Source organism: Mycteria americana, chromosome 21 (genome assembly GCF_035582795.1).
Source record: "Mycteria americana isolate JAX WOST 10 ecotype Jacksonville Zoo and Gardens chromosome 21, USCA_MyAme_1.0, whole genome shotgun sequence".
NCBI lineage: Eukaryota > Metazoa > Chordata > Aves > Ciconiiformes > Ciconiidae > Mycteria > Mycteria americana.
The window spans coordinates 4,114,160-4,140,056 of NC_134385.1; the positions used below are offsets into that span (position 1 = coordinate 4,114,160).

Genomic DNA, 25,897 nt, shown 5'->3' on the forward strand with positions numbered 1-25,897 from the left:
AAAACGCTCCTCAAGTATTCAAACACAAAGGCAAGAGTTATTCACTGCAGAGGGAGCCTGTTCAATTATCCCACATAAAATCATAGAGTTGTTTAGGTTGGAAAAGACCTTTAAGATCATTGAGTCCAACCATTAACCCAGCACTGCCCAGTCCACCACTAAACCATGTCCCTAAGCACCACATCTACATGTCTTTTAAATACCTCCAGGGATGGTGACTTCACCACTTCCCCACTTCCCCAGGTTGTCAAGCCTGTTCCGATGCTTGACAACCCTTTTGGTGAAGTAAAATTTCCCGATACCCAGTCTAAACCTTCCCTGGCGCAACTTGAGGCCATTTCCTCTCGTCCTATCACTCGTTACCTGGGAGAAGAGACTGACCCCACCTCTCCACACCCTCCTTTCAGGCAGTTGTAGAGAGCGATGAGGTCTCAGCCTCCTTTTCTCCAGGCTGAACAACCCCAGGTCCCTCAGCCGCTCCCCATCAGCCTTGTGCTCCAGACCTTTCCCCAGCTCCGTTGCCCTTCTCTGGACACGCTCCAGCCCCTCAATGTCTCTCTTGCAATGGGGGGCCCAAAACTGAACACAGTATTCGAGGTGCGGCCTCACCAGTGCCGAGTACAGGGGCACAATCACTTCCCTAGTCCTGCTGGCCACGCTATTTTTGATACAAGCCAGGATGCCATTGGCTTTCTTGGCCACCTGGGCACACTGCTGGCTCATATTCACGCAGCTGTCAACCAACACCCCCAGGTCCTTCTCTGCCAGGCAGCTTTCCAGCCACTCTTCCCCAAGCCTGTAGCGTTGCATGGGGTTGTTGTGCCCCACGTGTAGGACCTGACACTGAGCCTTGTTGAACCCCATCCATGGGCCTCAGCCCATCAACCCAGCCTGTCCAGGTCCCTCTGCAGAGCCTTCCTGCCCTCCAGCAGATCAACACTCCTGCCCAGCTTGGTGTCATCTGCAAACTTACTGAGGGTGCACTTGATCCCCTCGTCCAGATCATTGATGAAGATATGAAACAGAACTGGCCCCAGTACTGAGCCCTGGGGAACACCGCTTGTGACCGGCTGCCAGCTGGATTTAACGCCATTCACCACCACTCTTTGGGCCCAGCCAGCCAGTTTGTTACCCAGCAAAGCATACGCCTGTCCAAGCCATGAGCAGCCACTTTCTCCAGGAGAATGCTGTGGGAAATGGTGTCAAAGACTTTACTGAAGTCTAGATAGACAACATCCACAGCCTTTCCCTCATCCCCTAAGCGGGTCACCTTGTCACAGGAGGAGATCAGGGTGGTCAAGCAGGACCTGCCTTTCACAAACCCACGCTGACTGGGCCTGATCACCTGGGTGTCCTGTACGTGCCGTGTGATGGCACTCAGGATGATCTGCTCCATAACCTTCCCCAGCACCGAGATCAGGCTGACAGGCCTGTAGTTCCCCAGATCCTCCTTCCAGCCTTCTTGTAGATGGGTGTCACATTTGCTGACCTCCAGTCAACTGGGACCTCCCCGGTGAGCCAGGACTTCTGATAGAGGATGGAAAGAGGCTTGGTGAGCACTTCTGCCAGCTCCCTCACTACCCTTGGGTGGATCCCATCTGGCCCCATAGACTTGTGTGTGTGTCTAAGTGGTGTCACTAACCATTTCCCCTTGGATTATGGGGGCTTCATTCTGCTCCCCATCCCTGTCTTCCAGCTCAGGGGGCTGGGTACGCCGAGAACAACTGGTCTTACTATTAAAGGCTGAGGCAAAGAAGGCATTAAGTACCTCAGCCTTTTCCTCATCCTTTGTCACTATGTCACGTGTCCCAAACCACTCAAAAGGGAGCGTTATCTTGTGGTTCAAGCAGAGCTCTGCAAAGCCCTGAGCAAGACTAGGTTCTGCGCTCAGCCCTGTCACTGTGACTTGCTGCAAAAAGGGGGTGTTTAACTTGAAAAATGGTAAGGCAGTTTCTTGCCCCATAGAAACCGATCTGGAGAGACAATGGGGAGACATAGGAGGGAGAAGGATTAAACGGGAGAATTTTCTCAGCAATTTCTCCTTATTTTTTTCAGCATTGCGTGTTTAATAGTAGTTTACATTAACCAACACTTATTGATTCCCTTCTGCCCTTAGCTGAGGTTGCTTTGCAATTTCTTTGTATTTCAATTGCGCCGGCTGTGTGCCTCTGCCCTGCTCTTAAATAGATGGTGATCTAAGGAAGCAAAAAAAGTAAGGGTAAGAAATACCATTGAGTTCTTCCCAGCTTGTGTATCTGATCTGGTTGACTCTCTAGTGAGCTTGTGAAACAGCAACTTTATTTGTTCTGTGATAGCACTTAAAAGAGCTATTGGACAGGGATTCAAAATCATCACTGGCAACTGAGCAACGGCATGCTTTGGGGTCCCTGTTGCTTTTTTTTTTGACCTTTAAAATTCCTGGGGCTCTCAGCACAACTGCACTGTCCCACAAGCCAAAGCAATCACTGAGCTGAGCTATCTTGCTTGACAGGTAGAAGTTATTCCCTCCCGGCTGGGCTCTCCGCGCAGTACAGCTCTGAAGATGTACATCTCCCTCCGCTCGTTGCTTGGCTCTTTAGAGAAGCAGGTCCCGTATTCTAAAGGACGCTTTGCTCAGCTGGACCTCTTTCTTCACCTCCCTTGCTTTTTGCAGCCAATAAGCAGCTGATGGAGTTTCAGCCTGTTGAAAGTTTGTGGTCTTTCTTGATTGGATTTTGGATTGCATGGCTGCCAGTAATACTATTTCTCAAAGCCCAGGCTTTGAAAATTACTTAGCCTTATGTTTGGCAGTTCAGTTAATAAGTTGCATAATTACAGTTCCAGGAGCAGATCCAGTACCTTTAGAAAGTGCAGTGGAATCTAAATACCTTCTTCCTTCTCTGCCTTGAAACGGTATTCATTTCTTTCTCCTCTAAATGGCAACAGAATTAATTTTGGAGAGACCTGTTGCTTGAAGTGGAGTCAGTGGATTAATAAAAGCGTTAATTATTAAAGCCTGCAAATGCTCCCTAATGATTGTTTGCTGCAAAGTTAATGTTTGATTGGAGAAGGTCATCTGCAAGCCTGAGTAGAAAACCTGTCTCTGTAATAGCAGGTGAAAGCACAATTACCTTCTCTTCAGGATATGCACTGAGGCTCTCTACTACGCTCTGCCTGATCATCCCAAACAATGAGCTTGGAGGAAGAGCTGTTTTGCCATAGGAACCTAAAAGGTCACCCTTTTTAATTGAGTGGGAGCAATTACATCTGTTACTGTGCTTCCTCGAATGAGGCATGGGCACCTCATTCTGCATCCCTACCTGAAAATGAACCTCAGGCTGAGGGTGGTTTGTAGTGTTTTGCAGCCCAAAGGGCTGCACTGCACGCTGTTTCCTGAGAGCTCAATTAACACGTGGCAGATATGCAAAGGAAATGAGCGGACGCTATGTTTTTACACCCATAATCTGTGCTGAAATGACGTGCAATCAGAAGTGTCTAGCAGTAATCTGTGCTGCAAAAACTCAGCCTGCTCTGCGGCTGGGGTGGAGGGTGTCATCCCGAAACCTCTGTGTGCACTTGCCCGTATACGATCTTCAGGTGTAATTGAATTGAATGGCACCAGCAGGTATCTTCCCCAAAAGAGATGGGCATCCCATTGCTCCAGCTGAAGAACGATCTTCTCTATTAATTTTAGGTCTAAGGCATGCTGCTGAGCCTTTCTGATCCGATCTCGTAGGGGCAAGTTAACTGCAGGTTAGCCAGAGTCTGTGACAGTGTTTCAATACTGAATCCTGCGCTTTGACTATTTTCCTCTGCTGAAAGTTAATTGGAAAGGACATCCAGAATCTGGCTTAACATTTTGATTTTCCTGAAATGATGGCTGGTAGTACTAAGGGTGGGAAGAGACCTGTTTTTCCCAACCCTGCCACTCACTCTCTTTGTGGTTTCGGGCAAAGCATTTAACCTGTCTGTGCTTTGAACTTTTTTCCTATTTAAAATAAGGATGATAACATACAACCTTGAGAAAAACCATCAAGAGCCTTGTAGGAAGGGCGTTGTCACAGTGCTGCCAAGTTCTGTAGTTGTTAGAGAACGGATGTTTAACTTTACAATTTAAAACAAAACAAAACCCTCTTTGAGTAAAGCATTGCATGTAGCTGCTGGGTTTTAGGCATTAATAATGTTGCAAGTCCCTGTAGACACTCCCTAGCTCATTGCTTCATTAGAGGGGTGAAACTAATGTGTTTTGCAAAAGGAAACAAATAGGAATATCAAGAGGTGAGTCTCTGCCGGAGGTGAACAGTCAGAAACAAAAAGGAGGCCAGCAGCCAAATGCTCTTTGGTGCAGCTACACCTCCAGTGAACAAGGGACACAACGGAAGAACCTTCTTTATAGTAAACAAAGCAGTCAGTATGTAAAAGCAGAATCAGAAAGGGTGGTTGCTGACATGAAGAAATAAAAGCTGCTGGTTTATCTTTCAGAACAGACAAAGGCCTTGGAAGTGTCTGCTATAAAAGCACTGTTCCCCAGGAGGAAGAGGTTGAGGACTTCTGAGATGTCTCCTGTGACACATAGCACCAGGAGAAGCCCTGTCAGTCCGATAAAGGATCGTGAGAGATCATCAGGTGGGAGACAACTGAAATAATTCTGACCTTTTGATACAGGAAAGCTCATGCACTTCACGGACTGTCCATGCAATTGGTGCAACTTTGGGGATCTCTTCATTAACCTCTTAGATGTTCATAGGCAGGCTCAAAGGAACAGCTTCCGTCTCCTGGGAGTTTGGCCCCTCGCTTTGCAGCTTCAAATTAAGCCGATAAAAGGGGATTGAGCGGAATCCAAGCTGCATGTGCTCCCATCATAGTGAAATACAGAGAGAAATCTCCTGACAGATTCTGACAACAGGAGCCACAGCAGCGAGAAAACAAGGAGCCGCAGCAGTGAGAAAACACACACACGCTGTCTGGGACTTCAGGGGTTTTGTATATTCAGCCAATTGAGATTTATCAGCCCTCTTTTCACTATAATTCACAGGGACATGGGAATGTTTCAGTTACACTAGCACTGCTAGGCAGTGAATGACTGTGTGACTCTGGGAGCTGGGGCAGTTCCTGCTCATAGCTGTGACTACACAAGCGTGGGGTGAAGCAGCCTGTCTGTACTCTGCCAGAGCCTACAATTAAGCCTGTTTAAATGATACTGAGGCACAGCTCCAGAGAGAGGTCTCTCCCTTTCACTACCCTAATTTACGCTTGTTGTTGATCACTTAATGTCCCCCATTCAAGCATTTCACTTAGCAGAAGAAAGGTCAACAAGGGAGAGCAGAGTTCTTGGCTTGCACATCTGCAATGCCAGGCTCTTTAGGAAGTGTCCGACACTTGTGGATCTCTACAGCGTCTGGTGAAGATGTCAGTATTTTAGCCATGGAGTAGGTCAGTATTTGTAAGCTGTCTGTGGCAGAGCCTCTTGTGTACGGAAGGATGTGGACAGCAAGTGACAGAGAGGGACGCAGACTTCATATGCGAGTGCCTTCATGAAGAGCATTTCAGAGCCTTTGAAGATGGCTGATTTCTTCCCAGACTGATGCTGGTGGGGTACAGGCCAGGCTGCACATGAAGGGTTGGTGGTTTGGTTTGGGTTTTTTTTTAAGAGTCCCAGCAGGAAAAAGGGCCAGAAATACATCTCGGCTGAGAAAAGCCTCCAAATCCCGCATCCAATTGAAGCTGCAGAAAGAATGAAGGCTGGCAGAACGTAATTATCTAAACTGGAGTTCAGCCAGGACCCTGGGGCTCACCCTCCTCCTCCCGTGAAAGTGCCATTGGATATTTGATAGCTATATTGGGTCCAACCACTCAGTTTTATGTATCCCTTGAAAGGCTGGAGTTGCTGGAGCAGGAAACCCCCTTGGCTTCCTGCTGAAGTTAAGACTATGTAGTAGCACCTCCCAAATCTTTCCTAGCCACAGCTTGCAGCACCTGAATTTTCTTTGGCAATCCCTACCCGGGTTCTGCCAGCTGAGAGCCTACTTCTTCGCGTGTGGGATCTGGCAGGATCGCAGCCCAGAGGCAGTACCTCTGCAAGCTCCGCTCGCAGCTTTGTCTTTATTACTGCTATGGCTGGCGACCGCGTCTTTGATCCGCTTCTCCCCCTCGCCCTCCCACATGCAGCTGAACACTCCCCCAGAGCCTGCAGCAGGGAGGGAATGCAAGATACGCAAGTTCTCTGTGCCTAAGGATTTTGCTGGTGCAGTTCCCCGAATCCCCTCACTTTTGGCCACGTCTAGACACGTCAGCACAGCGTGGCAAGGTGGGGCAGCTTGCATTTGCCAGTGCATGAAAAGGAGAGTCCTGGATTCGTTGCTGTGACTGTAACAAGCCCTGCCTTGTTCCGTCCTGGTGTGATCAACGGGACCGGGGCTACCCTGGCTGCCCTGTCATCGCGTGGGAGGGATGTCATCACGGGCTCTGCCCAGCCACCGTCAGCAAATGTGCTCCCGCTAGCTGGGTTAGCAAAGGGGTGATCGGATGTCTGTGTGTCACTGCTTTGTCCCGGTGGCCAGAACACACCAGAAAAGTTCTTTCTTCTGATTCTTTGGTATAAATATTTCATGAGACCCAGGAAAGTCCCAGTGGGGGCTGTGCTGCACACTCTGAACATGGGCCACGTGAATGGAAGTGGTGTATTAATTATTATGAAACAGCTCTGAGAAACAAATGCAGGTTGCCATGGAAGCACCAGCAGCGACAATGTCACCTCATTTTTAAGATGCTTTCAATGTTCCAAACACAATTTCCCTTCTCTTTCAAAATAGACAATGGCAAAATATCCCAGTGGAAGGGAGATGGGGCTGTGGCCACAGGCTGTGCAAAACTTGACTCCCCTTTATTACAGCTGAGAGATCAACTTCATGCCTAAGCCGTGGGGAAAGGGCATAGGGGCTGCAGGTGGAGGAGCTAACCCAGGAGGCAAAGGAAATCGCAGGCTGGAGATCAGGGGAATAGACTGTTCTTTCCCCATCTGGATATATAAGGGCTGGGGATCCACAGGGCAGCAAGTCTTGTGACCCCTGCTCCTTGGGAGGTTTGGGGTGTACCAGGAGAAGAGTTAAACATTAAAGAGGGTTAGAACAGGGAGACAGGAAGCTGTCTCTGAGGATTTGAATGGAATAAATTGAGATCTTGTATCAGGGAGGAAATGAGGCAAGCGGTAATGTTGAGAATTGATAATGCTGATTTAATGAATGCAAAAATTCAAATTATTGGAGTGCAATGAAAAATACAATAGTAAATGCCTGGAAGCTGGGTTCTCCCTGCCCTTTTTAGTCATCTCTGTGAAGCAAAAAGGTGACCTTTTAACCCACTTGATTTTAATGAACCTTTTGTTGCCTGACTTGCCCCAGGAACTCACAGTTTTAGTGCATGTAGCCAGTACTGGTAAATCTAAAGGAATCATCAGTTGTAGCCAAGTCTTGGCTTGTCTGCTCTCAGATGGTCCCATCTGCAGGCTACAAGCACACACCTGAAGGCAATAGTGTTTAACTGGCCGTGTGGTGCCATCTGGTAGCCAAGCCACCCTGACCGACGGCAGGCGGGTTCTGCCGAGCGATGCCTTGGTCTCTGCTCCCCACAGCCTGGGTGTGTTACCTTGCCAATGGGTCCGTGCGAGCTCAGGCAGCCGCTGCGGCACGGCTGATGGGCATCAGCTGATGGATTTACTGAGCCACTGAAACGTGATCCCCTACAAGCCAGTATCCTGCGTGCTTGCGGGTGTTAATAGCAGAGATGCAACATTTGTCCTATTCTGGCTGCGGTTGTCCTGTAACACGAACTATTTCTGCCTTCAGAGCTGTGCTTGTTTTGATCCTGCAGTTAGTCTCTCACTTCACATTTGTTCTCTTGCAATTGCCTAATTTCTTGCTTCTGTGGCCCCTGCCTCATTTTTTGAGTTGTCTTTGCTGTTGTACTATGCATGCTTAAAAACCCGCGCTGTTAGCTACCTACACAAGGGCCTTATGGATACATCTGTAGTGCTCAGAGCATGAGTAGAAATAGATTTACTGGGCCCATGCTGTTCAAAACTGGTGGAAAGAAAAGGTTAAAATTTCATGGATTCCTAAGACGCAATGTCTCTGCTCTCTGAAACCTTTCAGTGCAAGGATTTCTGCTGCCTTAGAGGATCTTTATGAAGACCCCAGTTGCTAACACTGAGGGCAGCAGGTTTCATCCAAGAAGGCTAGGATCACCGTCCGGGAGCTGGGTATTGCTCCACATGCTCCACAAAGGGAATTGTGTCCCTGTGTTTTTCACCCAAACCTGTAGAGGGGCTACTCCACCATTCATGATTGGCCTTAAAAATCTCTCTTGGACTAAAAAGAAACACTGCAACCCACCGTGTGTTTGAAAAATTCACACATACTCAAATAGAGTTACTAAAAAAATGCATTTTGGCCAAATAACTAATGACTTAACTTAGCTCAGCCTGAGTTTTGTGTTGTTTGCTTCTGAGATGAGGAGGTTTTATTCTAGGCCAAAACGAAAATCAAACCAAAAAACCTTGCAATGTTTTTCAGTGACCTTGGATGACCACGTGCAGAAGGAAGACTGCAGTATTCCAGCTGTTAAATCAAGTGATTGTGGATTTTGATTCTTTGCTGAAAGGCAGTGATATCTCCCTGCAGTAATAGCGTGAGCCAGAGCCAAGCCAGCGGGCAGCAGGCGGGCATAGATGAAAAGTAAGTACTCTCCTTAGATTCATTTTAATTCCCTCTGTATCTTATGATAACTGCTAAATCATCAGCACCAAGAATAGCATTTGTGGTTATTAAAAGCATCCGTCAGTCCACTTAGCCACTGTAGCTGGTGCTAACCCCAATCTGTCTGTTTTATGCTCCTGCTGTGTTGACTCTGCACCTCTGCAATGATAACGGGGGTGCTGATTTAAAGAGGAGGATGGCAGGCGGCGTTGGCTATGCCGGAAAGCAGAGGAAGGCGCACAGACTTTGAAATTCTCTTCGTAAAGGAAAAAAAAGAATAGAAAATTGATTTCTCAAAGGTTTGGCCCTGCCAAGCCTCAGCCCCCATCCAAAAGAAAGCTGTGACACTGCTTGCTGGATTTTAGCTGCGAGCACGTTTCATTTGCGTCAGCGGCCGGCCTGTTAGCAGGATGGGTTCAAGGAGTTCCTGGCACATGGGCTGGAGTACGTGGTAAGTGGGCTTCACAGCTGAGTCTTGCAGTGTTCTTGGTCATCTGGTCTCTGCCTGGCACATCCCATCAACTGCAGTGAGACTTAAAAGCTCCCAGCATCCCTTCACAAGCGATTTTAATGCTTTGGCAGCTGGGCTTGGAGACTCTGCGGTGAAAACCCTTCTCCTAGAGTGATGAAGAGGGCAACCTCCTAATCCTAGAGAGCAAATGTCAGCCTGAAGCTCTGGAAAGGGAGAAGAAAAACCCCAAAGCATCAAAGGGGACACAGATGGTCAAAAATTGATGGAGAGCACAGCTTCCTGGCATGGAGCCTGTGGGCATTAATATGAAAGCAGCTGTTCTACAGATGCCCAGTTCTTTTGATAAACCAAGTTCTAGCAGCTGATGACAAGACAGGAGCCATTTAACTAAACATCGGGCAATACAGATTTTCCAGTACATTTCTGATGGGTTTTCTAAAATAATAAGGTTTGTGGGTTTTGTCTTTGTTTTGGGGTTGGTTTTTTTGTCTTTTTAAAAAAGCCTCCTTTCATTTGAGTTTAAAAAAGGTTCCTGTATTTTCTATCACTTCCGTCTCCAACCTTGATGTACAGCAGCTGCTGAGAAGTCCAACTCCATGTCCGGATGCCATATGAGTTTGCAGTGCCAGCAGCAAGCAGTTTTTAACAGCCTGAGTAGTCAATGCCTTTTCTGTCTGGTCCTCAGTTGCTGGCAGTGTCTGTGATGCTGTAATCAAGCCTGTTCACAAAGCCAGGCTGGGTTCGGTGCACGGACGGATGATCTGCATGGGAAGCCAGCTCCAGCACCGAGCTGCTGGCAGCGGGAGGTTTTGGGCTTGCTCCTGACCCAGCCCTCCAGCATGCAGCAAGGAGAGTGCTGTGGCCTGAGAGAAAATGTCATGAAAGTCTGTACCTTGAGCTCTTGCCATTGTTAATTAACTGCATAATCTCTCTCTTATGCAGCATTCTTCATCAGTTTATTTGTCTTGTTCTCTTCATTTGGCAGATGGAGAAGCTAAAACACAGAGGACCGACATTTTGGCCAATTGTCATCCTGAGCCCATCTGCAGAAGCCAAAATAAACCAAAGTTCCCCAAATGCCAGACCAGCACGCTAACCACGAGGTAACACCGCTTCCATTCTGTTCTCCCTATAAAATTTGTTAAAATTAGTCTTATTTATCCCTTTGGTTCCTCTCGAAGTGCTAGAGTACTACACTCAACTGATTCCCAAATGATTCCTCAACCTACCTCAAAACTTTGTGCCTCTTGCTCTGTGAAAGACCACATCATTTGATGTCCGACAGGTAACACAGCACTAGCAGAGCCACAGCGACTGAAGCGCAGGGTAGGGGTATTTGATGCTCCTTTGCCACGAATGGGCAACTGGGGCTGTAGGGGCTAGTCCCCCTGTCAGACGGCTTGCTGGTGTGCTGAGAGCATCCTTGGGGAGGAAGGTCTGTCCTCGCCACGGCAATGCTCTAAATTTCTACTTGCTCATACCAGACACAGAACAAACACGGATTTCTCACTGGGCCGACGGTGGGCTGGAGGAGAAGCAAAATAACCCTTCTCTTGCCCTGTACAAGAGCTGAGGATGTTTCTTTTAGCTTGGCACCCTCCACTCACCTCCTGGAAACTGCACGTAGAGCGCTGTTCCCGAAATGCAACCTGACGCAATAGGACCCTAGCACTTCTCAGCAGTCCCTCTTCAGCAACTGGAGAAAACTAACAATGACAAAAGGTGCCCTTAAGGGTATGTGCTTCCCAGAGGAATGCACTTAAGGGCTCTGTGAAGCGCACTGATGTTATTAAAAGGATGTGCGCGGGGGAGCGCTTGTCAGCCCTAAGTGAAATTGATAAAAAAGATGTTCCATGCAACAGGTTGTATTTAAATCTAAGGGACAATTTAAGCTGCTTTGTGGGTAATAGCATCTCTTTGATTGCGAAGCCGTGTTTTAAATATGGAATTAGTGAAAGTGAGTGCGTTGGTGACCCTGTTTTCAGGGAAGGCACTGTTATGCATGTTGCAGTGAGCAATGGGACTTGAGGCACAGTGGAGTGACTTTAACCCTCCAGCGGCTTTCATCTGATTAAGGACAAGCCCCTCAGCTCTTTTCTGGCATGTCAGAGGTCTGGGTTTGGTCCCTGACCACCGTGTGGTGACTGCGCTCAGTTGGGAGCACCAGATTTGAGAGGAGAAGCGCAAATGCCCAGCTGCAGGCTTTTAAAGGGCTGACAGCAGGGAGGCATCTACGCCAGCCCGGATCTGAAACCCTCTCCTGGTTAATTGCCTTCTGCCTGTGCGAGATCAGCCTCTGTTTCAGACAACTATCACATTCATTATCATTCCCTTTCTGAGCTGTCATCCAACGTTACTGTTCCCCGCCGCACTCCACCCCACATCTTGGCTCCTTTTCAGTGCTCCCTTGATGCAGTTTGGCATCTCTCTGGGTGAGAAGCGCTATCGCTGCCACCTTCCCCTATCAATATCCCTTTCTTGTAGTGCCCTTCTGCCTTGGCGCTCAATACCATCAACTCAGTAATTAGCATCGCATTATAATTGAATTGTCAAAAGGAGCTTGCATCAGAGCTGAGCAAGTCGGCAGGGTTACTGCTGTCTCCTTCGGTCTTTCATCATCTTTTTAACGTCTTTTCTTCATCACTTTATCATTTATTAGTCATGATTGCATCTAAGGATTAGATTGGGAGCCTTTTGGGGCAGGCTCTGTGTCTCCATACTCCTTCTGCAGCACGCCTGCAGCGCTGCAAGGCAGCTAGAAACCTGTATCAAGGGCTGCTGTTTGCTCCCTGCCTCATCGCTGGCTTGCAGCCTCTCTCTTCCTTCAAGCTGTGTGCTAAATCTCCAAAGCAACTGAGGGGCATGTTTCCAGAGGAGCTTCAAGTAGCAGCAGATGTGCAGGGGGTCGTCCTGCCTAGCCAGGTAGAACCAGCTGCTAAAACCACAGCCGGTAAGTGCTGGTAAGCAGCTGAAGTGGCTGCTAAAAAGGGCTTGAACAAGCTCTTGCTGCCTGCTGGTGCCCCTCTCGGGAGCTACCCCCATCCTCCTCTGCCCAGTCCCACTCATCCTGGACGGTGCTTCTAGTCCAGCCTGCGTGCCCCGGTCCTGCTTCCAGCACTGACTGGAGAGTGTCAGCATGTGCCAGGAGAGGGCTGGGTGCTGAGCACCTCTACGCATCTGCCAGGACAACTCTCCCGGCTCCTCCAGGCAGCGCAGAAGTATGTACGAGCCTCTGATGTAGCAGGGGGAAAAAGCCCAGAGCCTGGCACAGCTGCTTGCTGCAGTCAAATACAAAACAACTTCTCTGCCACTGCAACTCATCCTCTTGGCCATGAATTTTGGGTTTCCCTTTTGGCAGCAGCATCAGAGAATTTGCAGATGAAAAGCTGCGCAGCAGAGGAGCGGGGCTGGAGCAGGAAGAAACACCGTGCTGCGGACTTGCCAGGCCCCACTGAACGCACTCTCCTCTTGTCTCACTGCCACTTCCTGCAAGATTAATGCCGAGAGCACGTAGGAAACGCCTTGGCAGAAATAAACACGTTTTCCATCCATCTGGGAATCCCAGCAATCTCTGTTGATGCTCCTGCTCGTAGCCAAGCCACGAGCTTTCAAAACACCGTGGGGACCCATTTTACAGTACCATATCCAAATAAAGAAGGCAGTTTTTACACAGCAGTTTGCAGGGCTGAGAGAGGAAGCAAAGCCATGTGTTGTCTCGTTTGCAGGTGCTTTGACCTCTTTTTTCCTGAGACTGTTTTGCAGCAATACTTCCATTCTCCTCTCCCTTCATCTCCCCACTCTGGGATGCTCTGAAATTCCCCAGGGAGATACTGTTGCTGTTCACCAGTAGCAGGACTGCAGGGTGTGGAGGAGAAAAGCCTGCATCAGGACCCACAAGCCCGAGAGACTCAGGCACCCAGCTGCAAAGATAGCTTGGGCACGGCTGCTTTGCACACCAGCAAAGTTTTCCAGCAAAGCTGGGCTCTTCCGAAAGGATTAGGCTGACTTCCTAGCTGATTTACATGCTGACTGAGGGCGGATCTGTGGAAAGCAGCTGGGAAGGTAGAAACGCCCAAGGGCAAGAGCAAGGATGCGATCCAGGAGATACTTTTTGTACCGGTGGCTGGCGGGCCAGGACAAGTCCCTTCAGCGCTCCTGTCTGCACAAGCGGGTGTTGAATGCCCTGGGGAACCCGTGAGGAGGGGGATAGAGTCACTCCCGACGTGGCAAGAGAGGCTGGAGAAGCACAGCTCCAAGAAACCGCTTGTGCGCTGGACGTCAGCGGTGACCCCAGTGCTCTCGTCCAGGGCTGGCACTGGCAGGGGAGGGCTGTACAACCCCTTCCCTCACTGTTGGTTGCCGAGAACTTGAAGAAGTCCTCTTGCAGCTGGGACTAACGCAGGGCCGTCAGAGCCTGTGGCACCCATGGCCCAGCTCTGCACGGCCCTTGCTTTGCACGCAGAGCATCAGTTTGGCAATCGGTGCAAGCAGCGTTACTGCAAAGACCGTGCCGGACAGGGGTTATTGCGCTAAGATGGCGGCACTTCATCTGCTCCCGCTTTCAAGCAGATGAGGTACTTTGCTGCTCTGTGCATACTGCATCCCCCCCCCACATCAATGGTCCAGTGCTCCTACAAGCTTCTTGGCTGCTATATTTCTTTCCTCATTAAAATTAAAACACCCAGACCTATGTGTTTCAAAACCCTTCCTGTTCTTGCGTTCACCGAGCTACCTGTCCCTGCACTTCCATTCACCCAGCAAGGATTTGCACAGGAGCAGGGGCCTCTGCTTTGCTGTTGACTGCAGGAAGAGTGAGCTGCTAAATGTCTGGAGGACAGGAGTGCGCTGAGAATAATCAATATTTTATGACACCTTCCCAGGCAGGCAGGCAGGCTGGGGGGGGGTTACAGCCCGGAGGGAGACGCACTGCCTGACCCGCAGCTCCCGGCAAGCGTAGAGGCCGCATTTGGAAACAACCAAACGCGGCGGAACTTCGGCAAAAGGCAGTCAAGTGCTCCCGTCACCTGCTGCGCAGCCCCGGCTTCCTCTGGGAACGCTGAACGAACAGGAAAGACGTTTTCCCCTGAGACAGCAGGGCCTGCTTTGATTTCCACGCAGCACCAGTAAAAGGAGCTCCCTCCTCCTGGATGGAAAGCCTGCCGGGCTCCCGCCAGCCGGCCCTGCACCCCATCCCCGGCGTCAGCGGGGAAATCTCCCAGCGTGGCTGCATGGTTTTGGGGGTTTCTCCATTATTTGGGGGCACTAGGGTATGGCTCGGGCTCGGTATTTTTACCACAGTAGCTGTGGGGCAAATACTCGTGTCCTGCTCCAGCTGAGGGACTGGTTCCCCAGAGCTTGTGCCTTGCCAGCTCTAGCATCCAAGAAGAGGTGAATTCACCCACCTTCAGTGGGTGCGTGAAACTTGTAGGAACTGAGTATCTTCGGGACCTCGTTGCTCTGCCCGGCAGGGGTGAAACCGGCTGTGCTGGATCCAGGAGCTGCTGGGGCGGACGTGCTGGCACAGAGAGCGGAGGAGTACTCCTTCCTCAGAGCAACCACCTCATCCCCGCGAACACGGCGTGCAGGTTTATTTTGTACTCCTGAGCTCGGGTGCCGTGTTGCCTCTTTGACTGCAAGGACAGACCGTCCGGTCAGCTCTGCTCTCTAACTAGAAGCAGCACCTGAGGTAGCCACGTATTTTGGGGCTGAAGGGTGGCCAGTGACTCCCAGGGCTGATGGCCAGGGAGAGGAGAGCCAGGGCACAGCTCCCACACCACTTCTCTCCAACCGGAGCCTCTTAGCCAGGCACGCAGCTGAGGACTCGCCACCAGCACCCTGCCGAATGTATTTCTCGCATTACACTGCATCCTAATTTACATGTGATTAACTGAAACCTCTTGTTGCTATGGGACTGACATTTCCCTGCCTCACCTTGGCTTTCACCTTTTTTTTTTTTGTTGTTTTCTAGGTAACTGCTCTTTGTTCTTTTATTTTCCTGCTCAGATGTGGTGGAAAAGCTGGGACTGGGGGGTTGGGGGGGTGGGGGTGGGAAGGGGAAGCTGGAGGTTGTAATAGGAAATAATGGACTTTTGTAAATACATAGACAGCTTTTGCATACGGTACAGCAGAAATAATCTGCTTTTGGTGGATCAGGAACCGTGCAATGGGACTGAGGCTGCTGGAAGGGCTTCCTAGAAGAGAGGCAGCAGAAGGGACCTGGTATGCTGGGCGGTGGGAACAGGGCCGGGGAGGGCCAGAGGGTGCACATTAGTCCATCCCTGCTCTCGCATGCTCTCCTGCATCCCCAAACGTCCGAGTCGGGCAGCCTGAGCATGCCATAATGTGAAAAGCCAGCATTTGGCACCAGCCAGTCTCAAATTAAAGCTGCAAATCAAACCCCGCATTTGCTGTTGGGGTGGTCACGCACTTGTCGCATGATATTATTATTATCTGTCCTGGAAACAGCACCATAAATAGCAGCAGGGCTTAACACATGCATTCCTGCCCCAAACTGCTTGCAGTGTGGCAGACCCTCCCTTCCCCGCAGGAGAGCGTAGGAAGGGACCTCCCGGGGAGAAGCAGTCCCTGGGTGATGGGGCTGGGGTCTCCAGGACCTGTCCTGGGTCGGCGGGTCCCCAAGGGCTGCAGGGAGCCGGGGTTAGCCCCGGGAGGGGACTCACGCAGGGTGGCCGCTGTCTTAGTGTGGTGGCAGAGCTAAAGGCAGCAGCGGGGAGCAGTCCGGCTCCCCTTGGGGTTAGTAAAGCTCCTGTTGGTCTCAGTGCTGGAGGAGGGGACCCAGGGTCTGGCTGCATCAGTTGCAATGGCAGAGGTTTCCTCAGGCCAGGCAGATCAGGGGCCGCTCCTCTGTGCCAAAGTTGCTCATGAGAAACATGATAATCCCTGCCCTGGGGAGATCGTTATTCTAACATCTTCTGTCTTTGCTCAAGGACAGTTATCTGTCTTCTTTTAAGTTATTAATGTGGAATTATCAATACCCATATTCTGGTTTGTTTTACCTCCTAGCAGGGTTCAAAGCAGATAGATTTCCAAAGAAATGTAATTGATTCAGTACAAACGAGAGCAGAATGACATTCAGCATCAAGTCGGAGTATGAATCAGCGCTATCCGAGGCACAGGATGTAAAGACGATGCAGGTACCAGCAGCCTTCGGAGGAGCAGTTCAGGGGCACGGGTAGATGTGTAGCTCTGCCATGTGGTCAGGAGACCAGCAGCCGCAGGAAAAGGAAGCTGGATTGAGAAGAAACTGATTTATCAGAGGCACCTGGCATGGAACAACCTGAAACCCAGCGTGCAGCCAGTTTAGCAAATAAAAGGTCAGAGGGGAAGGCTGGGATTGCCACTCTGAATTCCTGAACAGTAGAAACCACAGGACTTAAGTCTCCCTTTCAACAAGGCATCCAGGCTTAGCTTAAGTTTTTCCATTGCTAGAGGATCCAACCCAATTCGTGATAAATTGTTCCAATGGCCAATTATCCTCATTCTGAAAAAACAAGACCAAAAAAAACCACAACAAAAAACCCCAAATCTATTCTGAGTCAAATTTATCCAGCTTCATCCTTCAGTAATTGGATACGATCTCTTTGTCTCCCAGGTTGAAGAGCCTCTTTTGGTCAAGCTGCTGCTCCAGATACAGAGTGGGTGGATTTGTTGTCGGCCGAGTCCATGGTGCTGCCTCCCATCCCTGGCTCTGCCTGAAGGTGAGAGAAGAGGGAATCGGGCTTGTTATCACCGCTGAGCACTGCACCTCTCACACAGGGGTCTCAAACCACTTTAAAAGGAGAAAATTATTTTGCTTTGCAACAGTGGGAAAAAAAGGGAAGCCAGCAAAGGCCAAGACTGCTTTCCAGAAAAGGATTCGGTGACTTTTTAGAGTGGTCAGTGCCTGCCCTTTGCTTTGCGGTCAGCTGAGACCCAAGCGCTCAGCCTTGGGAGGGCCAAGCTCATCAGCCACATGACCAGATTCCAGTATTACTATTAAAAGCTCAAAACCCCAGAGTCAGCTCCTCCCCCGAGTCCAAAGATTAAAAAAAAAAAAAAAAAGTCAGATTTCTCAGCTTGCTGTCTGGATTTTTGAACTTCTGTTCTTCATATTTGCAACCACAAAAATCTAGAAACCTCATGTTTTAATGGAAGGGAAGATTTGTAACGTGATAACATAACCCTAGGGGCTGTGTGTAAAACAACAAGGCTTGTAAGAACTGGCCACTCCAAAAGCTACAAAGCACATCCAGAGCAAAACCGGGAATAAATGTGACCCCTGTTCTCTGGATGTACTCATCATGAAATGTTTATTTTTCTTTTTTTAACTTGCTGGCATCTTTTGAACTGCCACAGCCCTGCCTGCCCCTTCTTCATGGGAAGGATGAAGGATGTTTTGTTGGGAAAGAAATCCCTGACGAAATCTTCGCCGGGATGGTTGGCTGCACCTCACCAAAGGCAACGTGCAGCGCGTACAGGTCTGGCAGAGGTGCCCGGCTACAAGGAACGATCTCAGCACACAAAGAAAACAACAGTCTGGACTGGAGGGTAAGGAGATTATAAGGATTAAACAAGATGGAGAGAGATGTTTACAATTATTATTAGCTTCAAAATCTGCCCAACCAGAGCAGCAAGGCACTGCCCATCTGTTGTTTTACGTCTACACGGCCTCGATGGTTTTGTTCCTGTCTGCACCTTCAATTTGATGTTCTGGTACAACCTGAACGTAAAGCAACACCAGCAATAGCAAAATCTGACACTGATGATGCAGTGCTGGAGGTATTGAAGCTGGCTGGGTGGAAGCAGCTGGGGAAGAAGGGCCCTGCAAAAAAAAACTCGGAGAGAGAGAAAGAGCATCTTAAATGCGGTACTGTAACAGGAGAGAGGACAGAGACAGCACTGCTGGGCAGAGACGAAAGGCAACACAGAGTTTTCTTAAGGAAAAACTGAAAAATTGTTATAATTAAGAACACATTAAATTGAACCGAGTGGTAATATTACATGAGGCGGTCATGGCTTTTCACACAGTTCAAATTAACTCCCTTGGCATTTGTATTATCAATTCCCTCATCCATGTCTGCTCTAACCTGACAGGGAAATGTTGCTCAGGGCTGCCAGACCAGCAAAGGACGTGAGATGAGGGGGACAGAGAATCTGCCAGGAGCTTGCTTTAGGGGATGGGAAGAGGATGAAACCTTTTTCAAAGGAAATACATAAAAATCAAGGGATGGATTTTGTGGGCTCTTTCCTAAGAAATCCCCATCTCAGCAACGGGGCTGTTTTCTAGGGGAAGATTTGCCTCTGAAAGGGAAGGATGCTGGACCCAGTGCAATCTTGGAGGGTTTTATGTACGGGGGGGTGTATGTGGGGGTTGTACGTATCTAAACCATTCCTGAGACACGAATTCATCGCTGTTTTTCAGGTCACGATATTCAACTCTTTCAAAGCACATAAACGCATCCACATGGGTGCAGGGTGTGTTCACCTCCCTAAGGCACGTGGCCACGTCATCGGGGTGGCCCTAATGGTTAATCCCAAGAGGCACAACACTAACAGCGAGAGCCAGCCTTTGGGGGAGTAGAGCGTGGGCAGCCCGACATCCCAGCAGTCCGGGAGGTACCTGCAAACATCCTTCATCCTTTGGGTTGAACAGGGGGAAAGGTTTCAGCTGGAAAGGACGGGGGACTTTCAGTGCCCGGATGCTTTTTTTTGGATGCCTTTTTTTTAGGCTGGGCAGCTCAAAGAGTTGTCTCAAAATGGAATTTTTTGTTTTGTTCCTGGTGAATGATTTAAAAGGTTTAAAAAGCTTAAATAGCCATAAGAAAGGACCATTCTGAAATGACCGTTGTCTTTTTCTTTCTCCTAAAAGTCACTGAAAACCTGAGTGAACCTTGATTGTATTTGGGAACTGGTTTGATGTTTTGGCTCAGTCTGACCTGGGAAACCTGCTCCTGGTGCGTTCATAACCGCAGGCTTGACAGGCAGAAGCAAAATGAGCAGTTCAAGTGACTCGAGCAAGATCACTTTGCAGGTAAGGGGCAGAGCTGGAAATATATCCCCTGTCTTCTATCCCTCCTCTCTGCCAAGCCCTTTCTGTCTTTAATCAAACAATCACAAAGGTTGTTTCCGTGGCAAGGCGATAATCAGCCTCGCTGCTGATTGCCGTGAGTTTTCACCACCTGGTAGGACCAGGGGAGAGAGATGCTTTCAGTCGCTGTAAATCAGCACAGCATCGCTTTCCCTTCCAGAGAACCACGCTGATTTATGTTGGCCTCGCAGAGGTCTCTGGCAGACATGTGCCGGTGGATTAAAATCAGGCTGTCGGGTGCCCCCATCCTGCTGATGGATGTGACCACCCAGAGGCAGGGACATTTCATTTACGGCAGTTCAGGAGCTGTTGCATAAGGGGATGCAACGGGTTTGCCGGGGCGGCAGTGCCCGGCAGCGGGGCAGGGTTGGGTGCCGTGGCAGCTCTGGGTGCTCGATTCTAATCTGCCGCCGCATGCCGGTGAGAACCCGAGTCACGTTGTGCAGCCTTTAATCTCACAAAACTCTCATGGGCTGAAGAGCAAGCACCTGGCGCTGGGAGACCACCCCGGGATGCTCTCCCTGGTGCAGGCAGGGTCGATGGGAGCGCTGGGCTTTTTCTTTGGCAGAGGAATAGGCAGAGCTGAACTGAACTGTAATCCCAGCAAGCAGAAGCCACAAGGGCATCGGGGAATGAGATGTAAACGCCCTCCCAGGATAAGAAGCAGGCAGCGTGGTTTAGATTTCATAGTGGGCACAAAACGAGTCGTGACTGATAGGGTCTGTTTTCCGGGAAAGCCCCGCTGTGCCTTATGCACCATCCCTTCTCCCCTCTTCCTCTGCAGACCCCGGATCCACTTGTCTTCGAAGAGGTCGGGGTATTGGATCGGGGCCTCGAAAACAGCAGTGTAAGGGATCAAATTGCCAGCATATGGATGCAAGATCCTGGAAAGAGGCTCTCAGTTTTAACTGAATTAAACTCTGGAGTCTTCATAGGAGCAAGTAACCTTTCCTGCTTGGGGTACAGAGAAGTGCAGCGAGTTACGCAGGGGTCTTTGAGGAGGGTTTAGGAAGGAGCATCTGCTGAAGCTGTAAGGGGCATCCTGATATTGCAAAGTATGTTTCTTTTCTCCAATCAAATTGAAAATTCACAGCAACTTCCCCCAAGTTATGGAAATAAATGCTCAGAACAGCTATGCTCAGAAACACGCAACTAGCCAGACTGAAGAGAAACATTTAGCTAAGGTCAGCCACAACTGTTTACATGGGATATACACGTGCCATAGCAAACCTTGTACTGAAATAAAACCTCCAGCCCCTCTCCCACATATTGCCTGCACAGGATGCCATTTTGATGCTGAATTGCTTTGAAATTGTTCTGTCAAAAACTTTCTTGACATCAATACGCTCCAGCAAATTGTTTCAATCTTGGTGAAACAGCATTTCCCATTGGAAACCTCTTAAGTTTAAGTATTTCCTTGTCTCTGCTGATGCTTCCTGGGTTCATGCCCTGCTTCCAGCATTGTTCTCTTCTGTGACCAGCATGTGACAAGGCTTAAATAAGTAATGATTTGTAAAGTGCTTTGATATCCTCGGATAAAAGACGCCCCAGAACACTGTGCATTACAGTACCATGATTTCTCTCCCTATTTCTTCCGAATGCATTAAACGTGTGGGCGCTCCAGTTATTTCCTCTAACAGTTGATATTTTACCCTGATGTATTTTTATCTTTGCTGTATTATATAATAAGTTATGCTGGTGTCAATCTGAAAGCGCCAGCACTCTCAGTGAAACTAATCCAGTTTAACACAAGCCTAAGATGAGGACTGAATTCCTTGTGATAAAAAGCAGAATTAACCCAAGTAAGTGACTAAACTCCTCAAAGAGCGCCTGGGCGCACTGTCCTTACACTGGGAAAATTAATTAAAATCACCACGAGCTAACTTTCTCTCCCAGCTACATCCTTGGCGTATGCCAGGAGAATTTATACCCCGTGGTTTAGCCTCCTAAAAGCTTTGAACTTGGTGAAGCCACTGGACAAGTTGCATGAGGAATAATTCTTCCTCTCCACCTGCATTAAAGCTGAGCAATCTTTTTGGTGAATAATAAATTCACCATGAAATAAGGCATTTCCTGGGGAACTAAACTATTCATGAATTAGATGCTCATCTGGCAAATCACTTTGGCCAAACAAACCGGAAAGAACAGAAAGAGTGAGGGGGAGGTGGGAGGCTCCTGGCTGCACGCACGGAGCTGGGGAGCACCTCGTCGCTTTGGTCAATATGCAAAATGTGACGTAAGCTCAGTGCCTGGCCTGGGCGCAAAGTCAACAGGAGAAGATAGAGACCCCTCCAAGGAGCGTTTGTCTCCTCCGAGGTTTGGTTCACCCTCTGGAGATGACACTTTCTCCTTAACTACAGAGGGAGAGCAGATAATTAGCTCCAACCAGATATCTAACTCCCAGGCAGCAAAAATGAGCCGAATCCTTCTGCGGTGGCTACGGACGCTGCTGCCGCTCAGTAGTTTTTTGAGCCAAAGTCTCTGAGCACTTCATGCCAGCTCTGATCTTTGCAGCAGATCAACATCTGCAGGGGTCAGACGGGCTGCAGCTGGCACTGGGAGCCGGGCGGCCCCTTCTGCCTCACGTTCTGGTGGCCCACGTGCGTGACGGGAGCTTATCCCAAACGCCGTGATGCCAGAGCAGCCCGCTGCGCTCAGCCGGGCTGTGGCTGGGGACCAGCGTCCTTGCCCAGCTCCCAGTTGCCCTCCCTGGGGCTGCGCTCGGTCCCCCAGCACTTCGGCTCCCATCTGCCGAAAACCGGGGGAGGTCACTTGGGGCTGTCCCCTGGGAGCCTGCGGCGTGCAGGAGCAGACGTGACCCTGGAGATGCAGTCCTGTGGACAGGAAGGGACCACTCCAGCCTCTCCCGACACTGCTCTCAGCCGTTGATGAGATGGAGCTGGAAAGGATGCCCGGGATGGCTGCTCCCCCGGCCGCTGCCCGCCGGGCCAGGATTGCTTCCCAGTGTCCGAGGGCACGCTCAGCTCCTGCAGCTCAGACCAACCGTCAGGGCTGTGCCGTGGCACCCAAAGGAAGCAGGGGACGATGTGCTGGGTGTGCAAAGGCATGTTTGCAGAGGGAAGGAAAGCGAGTCTGCGGGGGAACAACCACAAACACACACTGGGAACAAGCGCAGCTTCCAGTTTCCCTGGACGACAGCGATGCTGATGTGCATTTTCCATTCCTCATCCCTCCCATTGTGCTCAGCTCCCCAGCTCGGCTTCCTCCCCGGTCACGGCAGCCTTTCTTCCCTCTGAAGACGCGGGACGTGTCTCAGTGACCAGGCGTACAAGGCACCTACTGCCTCCACCAGCAGCAGAGCAGGGAGGGAGGCTGCTTTTCTCATTTACAATTTTGCTGCCAGGGCAAAGCGTGACAGCTCCTTCGGCGTCAGATTTTTGCAGACTGGCGCTGGCCATAGAGAGCAGCTAGGCTGTGGGATTCCCTGTGCAGGACATTGTTCAGACCAAAAAGCGTGCAGAGCTCCAAAAAAGAGCGAGATGTACTTCTTGGTACCCAAGAGTCTGCAGAGCTGGGCTAATTAACGTATGGAATTTGGTAAGAGACATTAAGTTTTATGCTTTCAGGTTTAAGCCAGCCTCTAATTACTAAGGATTAGGAGATTTCCTGAGCCATCCTCTGTAGCGTCTGGCACTGAGCATCCCTGGAAGCAAGATGCTGCGCAGGTGGTGCGTGTGCTGGAGCGGCGCTGGCAGTCCCATCTCTGCAGCCTTCTCAAAACGCAGCTCCGGTTTCCCTGCTGCATGCTCAGCTCACAGCCCTGGCCCACCAGCTGCAGCGGATCGGGCACGCTGAGGAGGCCGACGGGCCTTGATTGCAATTAAGTTGCTGCTACCGTCAGCCTGATTTTATCGGTGATCCAGGTGAAAGCAGGCGGGCTATGGAGATGCGAGAACAGCTTGAGAGCGTGATACAAAAGAGGTTGCAAAAACCAGAAAATTCGGGTTACGGTGTTTGGGGGGAGCACGTAAGGATCGTGCTAGCAGCAGGCGTGGCAATTAGTGTGTTAATTGGGTGTCACCAGGAGTGAGCCCACCTGCTGCCCCTCTGCGTTGTGGGGGGCTGTAAGGGAGGTGAGAGCAGCGGGGGCTTTGCTCTCTGTGTTTGTGCACAGTTGTATGGAGCAGGGCAAGGAGCAGCACGAGCCAGACGGGGTCTGGGAGGGGGAGAGCGAATATCCCTCGCTGCGAGAGAGGAGGCTCTCGGTTCTGGCCTGGATGCAGCTCCAGGCTTCTTAAGGATGCTTAAAAACCTTACATTTGGGTGGCAAAAACTTCAGGATAGAAACACGGCCCCGTGCTGTGTTTAACAGCACCGCTTTGCCTGCTGTTAAAATGAGTGTTTCACATCAGACTTTGTTTCCCACCTCCAGCCCGGTGCTGCTTTCCGATCGGCGCTGATCCTGGGCATCCTGGCATCGAAGGCATGCGTGGCAGTGCTGGAGCTGGTCCCGCCTGCAGCCTCCGGAGAGCCCTTTGTGCGGGGGACACCGCGACTGCTGTGACCGATCCCCCTGACCCAGCGAAGCACATACGCTCGCTGCAACCAGCAGCAGCTCCTGGCCAAATACCGGTACAGTCAGATACTTATTTCTGCAATATTTGATACTATGCATATTTATAACGCCCTTTCTCCATAGAGACTCATTAACGAAGTGTTAATAACTGTGGTAATTTAAGTCCTAAGCAAGCCTATAAATTAGCGGTTTTACTGACGGACTAAAGTGACGATCTGAGGTCTGGGTTGGTTACGGCTCAACCTCATGGCAGTGGGGTGAGTTCAGGTGATTCTCCGAGCTGGGGAGCGGCTCAGCCTTTTCTGCAAAGCCCCGAGATGCTGCCCGGCCACGGGAGGACTGAGTGGAGTTTTGTCATCCTGGAGACAGGGTACGTCCCCCGTGCCAGCTACTCACTTAATCAGGGCAACTCGCAACATTATGGCCAACGAACCTCAATGAGAGCACATTTGTAGTTGCCGGTGTTATTTTCTCCTTAATGAAATGTCAAAGGAAGGGAAAACAGCAGCAAATGTCAGCAATTGGTCTTTTATCACATAGATGGCTAGGCACAGGCCTTCGCAGCAAAGATGGCAATTTATTAGGAGGCAAACCTCGGATGGATTTGACAGAGTGGAAGGAGCTTAGATTTCCATTAGTGATCACCTTTTAACCAGCCCCAGATGTGCTAATTTGCTATAAACACAGTTCTCTATAAATATGAAGACAGTAAAGTGAACGAGTGAAGCCTCGGGAGCGTCCGCTGTCCCCGGCTGAGGGGGACGGCACGGCTTTGCTAACTTGATTAATCAAAGCAGGGAGCAAACGAACACCCACCCTCGCAGTAAAACATAACGACTGTCACTGAACTTATGTCTGGGGCTGCGTGTGCGTTGTAAAGATTGCTCCAAAGCAATCGGGGATGGCTCGCTCGGCTGTGGCCCCACCAGCTGGGAAAACGCAGCGGCGTTACAAAAAAATGCAGAAGTTTCTCTGAAAAGCTGCATTTACTTCATTGTGATTCTTGGGTGCAAACACCGTGGCGGGGAGGAACAGTGGCGAGAATTTCTTTGTATTTCCTGGACAGAAGAGATGATGCTGGATGTTAGAAACAGTGGAGAGGAGCAGCCCCGCTGCTGCAATACTGGAGATGCAAATTTGTGTGTTTCGGTGATGCTGCAGAGCTGAAAATAACCTTGAAAGAGTGCGTGCGGCAAGAGCCGGTAGCTCCTCTGAAGAGACAACAATTAACGGGGAGATGGATGGGTGGTGATCGGCCGAGCACGGTGGGGCTGGAGGGGTCAGCCACGGGGCGCTCGCAGCTAGCGAGAAAGCAAGAAGGTTTCCAAAAAATCGCTGCTGTGCCATGCTCAGCACTCAGACATAAATAAATAGATTTGACTTTGCTTGCCTGGCCCGCAGAACCTGCCTGCCCGTGGGCTCCTCTTGCGGGGAGGAAAGCCTGGGCTTCCCAGCGCAGAAGCAAGTAGATGGGTGCGGAGCGGCGATTTTGAGCTGCCTGATGCTCTGCCTCCCTGGGGGGAGATGACACTAGTCGGTTTTTACCATTACAGGGATATTTTAAACTGATGACTTTCAGGGAGGGCTGGCTTGGATGGCACAGCCATGTTCGAGACCTTGATTTGATGACTCCTCTCTCCCGGGCTGCTGTCATGGTCCTTCACTCTCCAACTTGAGTGGTGACGCTTGAAGAAATAACGTTCTGCTACTCCCATGCAGCAACACCCGCCCCAGAGAGCGCAGTCAGCAAAGCGAGGGGCAAACATCGACACCGGTGCTGGGATTCGGTGGGAAAACTCAGCAGGGGAAGGCAGCGCTGCAGCTGGGTCTCGCACCCTTTGCAATAGCAACCAGAGGAACAGGAATGCACCTCGTGCGCCGTGAAAGGAGCTACAAAGGTCGGTGCAGGAGTGGTGGTAACAAGGCAGGATTGCAGCAGCAGGAACGCTGTGGATCTTTCCTCGTCGGGATCGTGGCCAGTAACTGCCCTGTGAAATTGCCACGGAGGAAACGATGGGAAGGAAGCAGCGGAGCAGCGTGCAAGTGCAGAAGCCACTGCCCGAGCGAAC

The 25,897-nt window shown here is 50.2% G+C and overlaps 2 long non-coding RNA genes across 2 annotated transcripts; both read left to right on the top strand.

The window, feature by feature from the left end:
• Nucleotides 1-8,579: 8,579 nt before the first annotated feature.
• LOC142419540 (uncharacterized) lies at nucleotides 8,580-16,334 on the top strand. Its single transcript, XR_012778578.1, has 3 exons — nucleotides 8,580-8,711; nucleotides 10,190-10,307; nucleotides 16,228-16,334. It is a non-coding gene; the product is annotated as an uncharacterized LOC142419540 (long non-coding RNA).
• A 1,230-nt stretch (nucleotides 16,335-17,564) lies between these two features.
• On the top strand, nucleotides 17,565-23,873 carry LOC142419512 (uncharacterized). Its single transcript, XR_012778573.1, has 4 exons — nucleotides 17,565-17,751; nucleotides 18,626-18,819; nucleotides 19,073-19,234; nucleotides 23,685-23,873. It is a non-coding gene; the product is annotated as an uncharacterized LOC142419512 (long non-coding RNA).
• The last annotated feature ends 2,024 nt before the right edge of the window (nucleotides 23,874-25,897 follow it).